Here is an 11,483-nt window from a genome sequence, read left to right as displayed (position 1 = left end):
TTATTATGAAAGCCTCAGCCTCCATGCCTGAACTGGTTGACCATTGTGTGAGACAGGATGCTGGACAAGATGGACCACTAGTCCAATCCAGCAGTGTTCTGAAGTTCTTATGAAGGCCTCAGCCTCCATGCCTGAACTGGTTGACCATTGTGTGAGACAGGATGCTGGACAAGATGGACCACTAGTCCAATCCAGCAGTGTTCTGAAGTTCTTATGAAGGCCTCAGTCTCCATGCCTGAACTGGTTGACCATTGTGTGAGACAGGATGCTGGACAAGATGGACCACTAGTCCATTCCAGCAGTGTTCTGAAGTTCTTATGAAAGCCTCAGCCTCCATGCCTGAACTGGTTGGCCATTGTGTGAGACAGGATGCTGGACAAGTATTTTTGCTCACAAAACTTCACAGTTTAGAGAGAGCATACTGTTTTCTAGACTCTGTGATCTAGGGTTACCAAGCTCCTGCCAGGGGTGAGGGATCCCCATTTTGGAGTGCCCCAACCCGCTGGCAAAGAGAAAGCAGCGGAGGGGATCCCCACCCCCAAAGAGCCCCATTGCTGGGCAACATGCCGTGAGTAATGATGTCACCTAGAAGTGATGTCATCATGCTGTTGTGTTGGGGGACGCTCTAGGATTCAAGTTAAAACTCTATGGTACCACATAGCTGCTGGCACCATAGAGTTTTATTGCGAATCCTAGAGCATCCCCAGAGTGACACTCTAGGATTCACAATGAAACTCTATGGTGCCATAGAGTTTTATCGCAAATCCCAGTGTCCCTGGTGCAACATTCCCAACACGCTGATATCATTTCTGGGTGATGTCATTGCACAGTGTGCGCAAAGTGTGTGCAAGAAAAGAGTCCCCCACTGGCACGGAGCAGGCCACTGAGCCAGTTTGGTGTAGTGGTTAAGTGTGCAGACTCTTATCTGGGAGAACCGGGTTTGATTCCCCCACTCTTCCACTTCCAGCCGCTGGAATGGCCTTGGGTTAGCCATGGCTATCGCAGGAGTTGTCCTTGAAAGGGCAGCTGCTGTGAGAGCCCTCTCAGCCCCAGCTACCGCACAGGGTGTCTGTTGTGGGGGGAGAAGATATAGGAGATTGTGAGCAACTCTGAGGCTCTGAATCAGAGAAGGGCGGGGTATAAATCTGCAGTCGTCGCTGCCGCCACAGCGGAACTTGGCAACCTTACTGCGATCTCAGATTAGTATTTGCAGTTCAACTTCTAAACCCCATGACCTTCTGGCTGATTGCGGAAAGCTCCCTGCACATTTTAGATCTCTTTTTTTAAATCCCTGAAGGATGTATCTGCAACTGGAGAAGCTCAAGCCTTCCCACAGCCCCCCCAGGGGGTGTGCGATGAAAACATCTGACCCCCTGCTCTTGTTCTTGCCCCTGGATAATTTCTGGTCATCTTTATGATGTTTCCTCTGTTCCATGATCACTTTCGCTAATGACCGTGACGGAATCATTCCAACCGTGAGTCAGTTATGTTCACCGGTCTCTGTCGCTTGTGGGACTGAGTTGGGTCTCCCCTTTCTTGCATAGCCCGTGGATGACTAACCAAGTTACGGCAGTAACTTTTTGGTCCTGCTTGAGACCCTAGCAGCTCTATGGTTGCCAGTCCCAGTTGCAAAAACACCATAGAGTTTTAGCCTCCCAAATGGCTAGAGCGTCCGGGGAAAACCATAGCGTTTTCCCAGAAATGCCTAGAGCGGTCCGCCACGGGGGCGCCGCCATTTTGATGACGTCACTTCCGGGCTGACAACCTCCTGGACAGAAGATTCCCCGCCCGGACCAGGGGGTTGGCAGCCCTATTGGCATCAGGGGTGTGGCCTAATATGCAAATGAGCTTTTGCTGGGCTTTTTCAACGAACATGCCCTATGCTAAACTATGCGGATGTCAGGGGGTGTGGCCTAATATGAAAATGAGTTCCTGCTGAGTTTTTTTCTACAAAAAAGGCCCTGCCGGATATTGACTATTAGCGGGAGAGCTCCAGGAGCCACCAGGGGTTTTACTGAAAAAGCCCAGCTGGAACCTATTTGCCTGTTAGGCCACACCTCCTGATTCTAAGCCAGTCAGAACTAAGTTCATATGAACATCTGAAGCTGCCTTCTACTGAATCAGACCCTCCTGGGTCCGTCATAGTCAGTCTTGTCTACTCAGACTGGCAGCGGCTCTCCAGGGTCTCAAGCTGAGGTTTTTCACACCTATCGCCTGGACCCTTTTTTAGTTGGAGATGCCGGGGATTGAACCTGGGACCTTCTGCTTATGAAGCAGATACTCTAACACTGAGCCACTGTCCCTCCCTATAGTTGAACATATGTGAACGTAAGAAGCTGCCTTCTACTGAATCAGACCCTCAGACCATCAAAGTTAATCTTGTCTACTCAGCAGCTCTCCAGGGCCTCCAGCGGAGGTTTTCCACGCCTATTTGCCTGGACCCTTTTTAGTTGGAGATGCCGGGGATTGAACCTGGGACCTTCTGCTTATCAGGCAGATGCTCTACCACTGAGCCACCATCCTTCCCCATTCCTGTGCATTCCGGTTCAAAAAAAAAAAAAGCTCTGGGCAATCCTATTGTCATCCCAAGTTGTATTTTATGTTACAGGTTGAAGAGAGAATGCTGGGGGAATGTCCTTCAAGCTATCCTCCCAAGAACCTGGTGAGCCAGTTTGTTGTAGTGGTTAAGTGTGCGGATTCTTATCTGAGAGAACCAGGTTTGATTCCCCACTTCTCCACTTGCACCTGCTGGAATGACCTTGGGTCAGCCAGAGCTCTGGCAGAGGTTGTCCTTGAAAGGGCAGCTGCTGTGAGAGCTCTCTCAGCTGCACCCACCTCACAGGGTGTCTGTTGTGGGGGGAGAAGATAAAGGAGATTGTAAGCTGCTCTGAGTCTCTGATTCAGAGAGAAGGGCGGGGTATAAATCTGCAATTCTTCTTCTTCATGGCAGAGTCAGGATCTGAACCCAGGCCTCCCCCAAACCCGACGCCCTTAGCAGTGAGAAAGGTTTTTTCCTCTTTCTTAATTCCTTAGAGAGAAAATGAAGTTATCCACAACACGGAGAGGGAAGGACAGAAGACTCACGCTGTTCTTCCAGTGCCCTCCACCTCAGACTTTTCTAATGGCTTAACTGCTCCCTCGGGGCCTTCATTCGAAATCTGAAATGTCGCCTGTCTTGTTTGAGCCAAACTGGCTTCCTTTCTGAAAACTCTCTGAACTCTTTGGGCTTCTGTCCTGTCCAGACCCTTCTTGGCTGGATTTCCCACGATTCCAAAGATATCTCAAGGCACTCGCAATGGCCCAATTCCTCTCCAGCCCTCCCTCAAGCCTCAAGAGGCAATTTGGCTTCCCTCTTTCCGTGGTTTGGATTTCCTGGACACATGGGTTTCATCTTCCCCACATTCCCACTAGTCCCGTGACTCTCACTCGAGTGAATCAGGTCTCTGAGGCGGCTGTGGAAGTGTTCTGGCCCGGTGACTTTCGGAGAAAGTTTCCCAAATGTTGTCACATCCAACCTTCTACGTCAAAGCCCTTCAATTAAGGCCGAGAACTCTTTGCATTTTCTTTGAGCGGGTGCCACCAAAGTCTGGGTTATTTTTACTGAGCGATATCACTTCATTATTAGGTTGGCGTATAACAGACGTTTGTTCTGAATTTGTTCTTTTATTTTTTTTTTGTCCTGGGGGGGAGAAAAACCCTTCTACTGCTTCCTTCCCCCTAGGGTTGCCAATCTCCAGGTAGGGGCAGGGGATCCCCCCATTTGGAGACTCTCCCCCCACTTCAGGGTTCTTCAGAAAGTGAGGGGAGGGGAGGGAAATGTCTGGTGGGGATTCCATTATTCCCTACGGAAACCGATTCTCATAGGGAATAATGGAAAATTGATCCATGGGTAACTGGGGCTCTGAGGGGGCTGTTTTCTGAGATAGAGGCACCAATTTTTCAGCATAGCATCCAATGCCTCTCCTCGAAAGACCCTCCGGGTTTCAAAAGGATTGGGCCCAGGGGTCCAATTCTGTGAGCCCCAAAAGAAGGTGCCCCTCTCCTTCATTATTTCTAATGGAGGAAGGCACTGAAAAGGTGTGCGGCACCTTTAAATGTGATGGCCAGAACTCCCTTTGGAGTTCCATGATGCTCGTCACAACCTTTCTCCTGGCTCCACGCCCATGTTTCCTGGCTCCACCCTCAAAGTCTCCTGGCTCCACCCTCAAAGTCCCCAGAGAGTTCTTGAATTGGACTTGGCAACCCTATTTCCCTCCCCGCTTTTGATGTCAAATCAAAGTTGACTTATGGCGATCCAGATGTTCAGAGGTGGTTCCCCATTGCCTGCCTTTGATCAGCAACCCAGACCTTCCTTGGAGGTCTCCCGTCTAAATACTAGCCAGCACCAACCCTGCTTAGTTTCTGAGATCTGACAAGACTGAGTTTGGCCAATTCCCCTCTAGCTTTATGCCGCTCTCACGCTCCTCTTCTCCGTGGGGCTTCCGTTAGAAGGCTCGCTGGCCTTTTGACTGTGGGGGAGGGGTGACTAAGGAGAGCCCCAGGTGAGTGAGGCCTGCTTGGGCTGGCTGGATCTCTAGCCAGCCCAAGCAGGCCTCGCTCACCCAGGGCTCTCCTGTCTTGCTTCAGGTTGCTTTGGCTGGGGTGGTGCTAATGTTATGTTATTAAGTTATGCTAATGAGCTGGATTTATATCCCGCCCTCCGCTCCGAAGAGTCTCAGAGCGGCTCACAATCTCCTTTCCCTTCCTCCCCCACAACAGACACCCTGTGAGGTGGGTGGGGCTGGAGAGGGCTCTCACAGCAGCTGCCCTTTCAAGGACAACCTCTGCCAGAGCTCTGGCTGACCCAAGGCCATTCCAGCAGGTGCAAGCGGAGGAGTGGGGGAATCAAACCCAGTTCTCCCAGATAAGAGTCCGCACACTTAACCACTACACCAAACTGGCTCTCTTGTGGTGGGGCTAAGAGAGCTCTCACAGCAGCTGCCCTTTCAAGGACAACCTCTGCCAGGGCTATGGCTGACCCAAGGCCATTCCAGCAGCTGCAAGCGGAGGAGTGGGGAAATCAAACCCTGTTCTCCCAGATAAAAGTCCGCACACTTAACCACTACACCCAACTGGCTCTCCTGGTTGCGGAAGATAATACATGCTCTCCTGGTTGCGGGGGATAATACAAACTACCCCTGGTTGCGGGGGATAATACATGCTCCTCCGCCACTTGAATTCCCACAGTGGTGTAGCGATAAGGTGTAATCCTTTGGTCAGCCGGAAGAGGTCGCTCAGTGCTCCAAACCCAAGGGCAACCAACGAGACCCAGTGGGCATTCTGGAAGGTTCTTGGTGAAGAAACGAGGGCCTAGATGCAGGGTAACAGCCTTCATTCGGTGCGGGGAGGTCATCGGAGAGCACAGCCGCTCTCTAATGATTGCTGGGTGGAAAAAGACAGGGCGACGGGCCGTATTTCTTGAGGGCGCAGAGAGACTCACCAGGACCATGCAGGGAGTTCGATGCCTTGTGTTTGGATCAGGAGCCATGGAGAGCTGTCTAAGCACCGCGAGCGAGAAGGACTGCAGGCCCCCCAGCCGTCCCGCAAGTGAGGGTTCAGCGTCCCGTAAACCTCCGATCGGGTTTCCTAATATGTAAAAGGAAAACGATCAGGACAGACACAAAAGGGGAAAGCAAATGAGACAAACTTCGCAGGCCAGGGCCTTGGCAGGCTGTGCCGGGCATTCTTTTGGCAAGGGACGGTCCATCCATCATCCAACGGCTGCGCCAGAAGGACGCGGGCTGGAGCGTGGCCCAGCCAGACCCTGAGAATCCAAACGCTGCCTTTCCCCACCCCACAACCAACTCAGGGGCTTTTCTATTCTTTTAGGTTGCGATTAGCACAACGGCAGAGTCGCTAACGCAGTAACGTCGCGCAAGCTGATGGAAGAGGAGGCAATAGAGTTGCCAAGTCCAATTCAAAAAATAGCTGGGGACTTTGGGGGTGGAGCCAGGAGACATTGGGGCGGAGTCAGGAGCGAGGGTGTGAAATCCAAAGGGCAATCACCAGGGCCAGCCCACCCGCAAGGCAAACTAGGCGGCTGAGATTCAGAGTATAGGGCGGGATATAAATCCAATATCTTCTACTGTTTCCTTCTTTGATTCTCCACTCCTCCACTTGCAGCTGCTGGAATGGCCTTGGGTTAGCCATAGCTCTCATAGGAGTTGTCCTTGAAAGGGCAGCTGCTGTGAGAGCTCTCTCAGCCCCACCCACCTAGGGTGGCCAGACCGTCCCGGTCACCCGGGAAAGTCCCGGTTCTGGCCCCCAATTCCCACCTCCCGGGCTGGCTATACCGGGACCATTAAAAGTCCCGGTTTAGCCAGCGGGGAGCCGGCGGGCTGCACGCGCGGGCGGGAAAGGCGGTGAGTGAGGGAGCCAGCGTCCCTGCGCGTGCGCACGGTGGTGTGGCGGGCTCTGCGCATCCGCGGGGCCCGCCACAACGCCGTGCGCACGCGCAGGGACGCTGGCTCCCTCACTCGCCGCCTTCCCCGCCCACACGCGGGGCCCGGCGGCGGAGAGGCCTGCGCTGGTCCCTGGAGGCCCTCCAGAGACCAGCGGAGGCGGCGGAGAGGCCGGCGCTGGTCCCTGGAGGTCCTCCAGAGACCAGCGGAGGCGGCGGAGAGGCCGGCGCTGGTCCCTGGAGGCCCTCCAGCGATCAGCGCCGGCCTCTCCGCCGCCTCCCCGGCCTCTGCAGTTGCCGCCAGCCCCGCCAGCAGCACCAGCCGCCGCTGTCGGTCACTTCCGGGTTCCTGTCCTGCATCTCGACCTGTGTTATTAGTGACAGGCTGCTTCGGCGGGCCGCTGCGCCGGCCCCCTGGGTCCCACAATGATGGGACCGATGCCACAGGGACGGGCTCGAAACACTCTATAACCCCTCAAAAGAACAGCAGTCTAGCTCGCTTCCCCCGAGCCCTGCCGCCATAAGCCTCAAGGGGGCTCATTTTGCGGCATCTCCCGGCGGGAGGGTGGCACCCGCACGGGACACATATCAAATGAAAGAGGGGGCGCAGGACTATCAGAAACAGCCGGCGGAGGGAGTCGGGAGACCACCCCACTGGGGGATCCACACCCCGAAAGTGATGAAGGTGGCGCAGATAGAGCCAACAGAGCAAACAGGACAAAATAAATAGGCTGCATTATGCAGCACAGTCTTACTGGAATCTCACTGGAATCTGACTGGCTTCTCAGCGTGGAACCCGTTCTCTCTAGTCTTCTCACTTTGAAAAAAGTAAAAAAAGAGTTTTATTTAACTTTATTTCCCCCTTTCCCTCTCTATAAATAATCTTGGTGTTTCCGGCGGTGATATTTGGGGGATTTTTGGGACGTCACAGGAAGTGCTGTGAAGTCACTTCCTGTTTCCGGCAGTGGCATTTGGGGGAAATGATGCCACAGGAAGTGATGTCACTTCCTGCTTCCGGCAGGTGGCGCGGGGGAAATGATGTCACAGGAAGTGATGTCACTCCCTGTTTCCGGCAGTGGCATGACATCACCGGAAGTGACGTCACCGGAAGTGACGTCACTTCCTGTTTCCAGCGGCGTGCACAGAGCGCGCGCGCACACACACATTCCTTCCCCCCTCAAGGTGTCCCTGGCTGGCCTGCAGATATTATGGCCACCCTACACCCACCTCACAGGGTGTCTGCTGTGGGGGGAGAAGATATAGGAGATTGTGAGCTGCTCTGAGTCTCTGATTCAGGGAGAAGGGCGGAGTATAAATCTGCCCCCACCTCACAGGGTGTCTGTTTTGGGGGGAGAAGAGATAGAAGATTGTGAGCTGCTCTGAGTCTCTGATTCAGGGAGAAGGACGAGGTATAAATCTGCCCCCGCCTCACAGGGTGTCTGTTGCGGGGGGGGGGGGAGAAGATATAGGAGATTGTGAGCTGCTCTGAGTCTCTGAGATTCAGAGTATAGGGCAGGATATAAATCCAATATCTTCCAATATTTTCTTCTTTGATTCCCCACTCCTCCACTTGCAGCTGCTGAGATGGCCTTGGGTTAGCCATAGCTTTGGCAGGAGTTGTCCTTGAAAGGGCAGCTGCTGGGAGAGCCCTCTCAGCCCCACGCACCTCACAGGGTGTCTGTTATGGGGGAGGAAGGGAAAGGAGATTGTGAGCCGCTCCGAGTCTCTGATTCAGAGAGAAGGGCGGGGTATAAATCTGCAGTCTACTTTTTCTTCTACTCCATTGGCTTGGGCATCTGCACATGGTCAGAGCACTGCAAGCCCACCTAGTCCCAGGGAGAACAACCGACCTACCTTAGGAACAAGTAGCCTACTTCACAGGGTCGTTGGGAGGTGCAATGTTGCCGGTGGCTGCCGGGAAAGGGTTAGAATGAAAAAGGGCTGCTAAAGTAATAAATAGTTGCCACCCAGGAAGGTCTGGGGGAGAGAGAGAGAAAGAGAGAGATGAGCCGCGGCTGAATAATTAATGTTCCTTTCCCAGCCGTACCGTTGGGACTAAAATAATCGGCTGGAAGCTACATCTGGAAAGAGCAAGCCAATTAAACCCCACTCGGTTTCCAACAAACAGAGCTCTGTCTCTCACCTGTTGCAATACCAAGGACTGAAAAGCGTGCTCCAACCAGGAGACATGGCTCCCTGGTTTGTACCTGGAGAATGTTCCTCTTTTTGGAAGAAGAAGAAGAAGAAGAAGAAGAAGTAGAAGAAGAAGAAGAAGAAGAAGAAGAAGAAGAAGTCGTCGTCATTGGATTTATATTCTGCCCTCCACTCTGAATCTCAGAGTCTTAGAGCGGCTCACAATCTCCTTTATCTTCTTCCCCCACAACAGACAGCCTGTGAGGTGGGTGGGCCTGAGAGAGCTCTCCCAGAAGCTGCCCTTTCAAGGACAGCTCTGCGAGAGCTCTGGCTGACCCAAGGCCATTCCAGCAGCTGCAAGTAGAGGAGTGGGGAATCAAACTGGTTCTCCCAGATAAGAGGAGATTTTTTGTGCCAATCTCAGCTATAATTACCCAGCACTTAAGCATCTTGAGTCTAAGTGGCCCTACCTGAAAGCAACCCCTCTACTCCCCGGTAAAGTTTGAGGAAACTGTTTCACTGTATCTGACAAAGTGGGCCTGTACATGAAAGCTTATACGAGGGGGGGGCAAACTGTGGCTTTGGAGCCACATGTGGCTCTTTCACACATATTGTGTGGCTCTCGAATCCACCACCACCCTATCAGCCGACTTTCAGAAGGCATTTGTCTCTTTAAATCACTCCTTTGTGTCACACCACCAGCTGGCTTGGAGAATGAATTTAAAGTTCAAATTGCTTTCTTTCCACCTCTCTCTTACCTAGGAGAACCGGGTTTGATTCCCCACTCCTCCACTTGCAGCTGCTGGGATGGTCTTGGGTCAGCCATAGCTCTGGAAGAGGTTGTCCTTGAAAGGGCAGCCGCTGTGAGAGCCCTCTCAGCCCCACCCACCTCATAGGGTGTCTGTTGTGGGGGAGGAAGGGAAAGGAGATTGTAGGCCCCTCTGAGACTCTGTCCTTGAAAGGGCAGCTGCTGTGAGAGCCCTCTCAGCCCCACCCACTTCATAGGGTGTCTGTTGTGGGGGAGGAAGATAAAAGAGATTGTGAGCCGCTCTGAGATTCGGAGTGAAGGGCGGGATATAAATCCAATATCTTCATCTCCTTCCTTCCTTCCTTCCTTCCTTCCTTCCTTCCTTCCTTCCTTCCTTCCTTCCTTCCTTCCTTCCTTCCTTCCTTCCTTCCTTCCTTCCTTCCTTCCTTCCTTCCTTCCTTCCTCCCTCCCTCCCTCCCTCCCTCCCTCCCTCCCTCCCTCCCTCCCTTCCTTCCTTCCTTCCTTCCTTCCTTCCTTCCTTCCTTCCTTCCTTCCTCCCTCCCTTCCTCCCTCCCTCCCTTCCTTCCTTCCTTCCTCCCTTCCTTCCTCCCTCCCTCCCTCCCGGCTCTCAGACATCTGACATTTATTCTATGTGGCCACTGCTGGCTTATACCATGAATAAAATGCTGTTCGTCTTAAACCCCTACCCTATATCATTAAAGGGATTGACTCTCACAAGGTTTAAGAGATGGCCACCAAATGATGAGAAGGCTCTAAAAGGAGGTTAGACAAATTTAGGGAGGAAAGATCAATGCATGACTCTTCGCTATAAGGGCTAACAGAACCTCCATGTTCCGGGGCAGTCTACCTCTGCACACCTGCTGTCGGTAAAAGTGTTGGCTTCTGTGCCTCGGTTTCCAGGCCTCGCCTTACGGAGACAGCAAGCTGACCATTGCAGTGAACAGGATGCTGGACTAGACAGACCTTTGGCCTGATCCAACAGGGCTACTATGATGTTCTCTTAGGACAGGGGTGGCCAAACTCGCGTAATGTAAGAGCCACGCAGAATCAACATCAGATGCTTGAGAGTCGCAAGATGCGAATGTCTGATGTTCGAGAGCCGCAAGAGAAGAAGCAAGAAAGGCGAAGAGATTGGGGGGGGGGGGAGAAGGAGAGGTGGAAAGAAAGCAACTTTAACTTTAAATGGATTCTCCAAGCCACCAGCTTGGCTTGGTTTGGAGAAGGGATTTAAAGAGACAAATGCCATCACCAAGCCAGGTGATGGGATGGTGGAGGCTTTAAGAGCCACACAATATGTGTGAAAGAGCCACATCTTTCCCAAGCCTGTCTTAGGAGTTTGGGCTGTGTGTGTGTGTGTGGGGGTGTGTGTGTGTGACAAATGCACCCTCCAGAATCCTGCCTTCCCAACTCCCTCAGCCAGTCAATGAGTTTCTGGCTCCATTTCTCTCCAGGCAATCGGCTGGCTCTCTTCCGTGCAGTCCAAGTGGTTTGATGCTCAGGGCCGTAGCAAAAAAGATCTCTAGCAAAAAAGCCCTGTCAGACCTCATTTGTTTCCTTCGGCGCCCCAAAGAACAGCTGGTCACCAGCGGTCACAAGAAGCCACAGCTGCTGCTTGTTGCAGCTGCTGCAGGAGGCGTAAGAGCTGGATGGGTCAGTCGGTTACGCACAGGCAGCCCACCGGCAACGCTGTTCCGTGCAGGGACTAGGAGAATCTACGAGCGGACTTTCTGCACTGCCACGAAGCTGCAGTGGTAGGGATGCCAGCCTCCAGGTGGGACCTGGGGATCCCCCAGAATTACAGCTCATCTCCAGACGACAGAGATCGGGTCCCCTAAGAGCATAAGAGAAGCCATGTTGGATCAAGCCAATCGCCCATCCAGTCCAACGCTCTGTGTCATAGAAGAACATAAGAGAAGCCCTGTTGGATCAGGCCAATGGCCCATCCAGTCCAACACTCTGTGTCACAGAAGAACATAAGGGAAGTCATGTTGGATCAGGCCAATGGCCCATCCAGTCCAACACTCTGTGTCACAGAAGAACATAAGAGAAGCCATGTTGGATCAGGCCAGTGGCCCATCCAGTCCAACGCTCTGTGTCACAGAAGAACATAAGAGGAGCCATGCTGGATCAGGCCAGTGGCCC

The 11,483-nt window shown here is 52.9% G+C and overlaps 1 non-coding gene across 1 annotated transcript; it reads right to left on the bottom strand.

The window, feature by feature from the left end:
- Window positions 1-2,451: 2,451 nt before the first annotated feature.
- On the bottom strand, window positions 2,452-2,526 carry TRNAI-GAU (transfer RNA isoleucine (anticodon GAU)). Its single transcript has one exon. It is a non-coding gene; the product is annotated as a tRNA-Ile (tRNA).
- Window positions 2,527-11,483: the final 8,957 nt, after the last annotated feature.

Source organism: Heteronotia binoei, chromosome 17 (genome assembly GCF_032191835.1).
Source record: "Heteronotia binoei isolate CCM8104 ecotype False Entrance Well chromosome 17, APGP_CSIRO_Hbin_v1, whole genome shotgun sequence".
Classification (NCBI taxonomy): Eukaryota; Metazoa; Chordata; class Lepidosauria; order Squamata; family Gekkonidae; genus Heteronotia; species Heteronotia binoei.
This window is presented reverse-complemented; position numbering and strand designations above follow the sequence as displayed.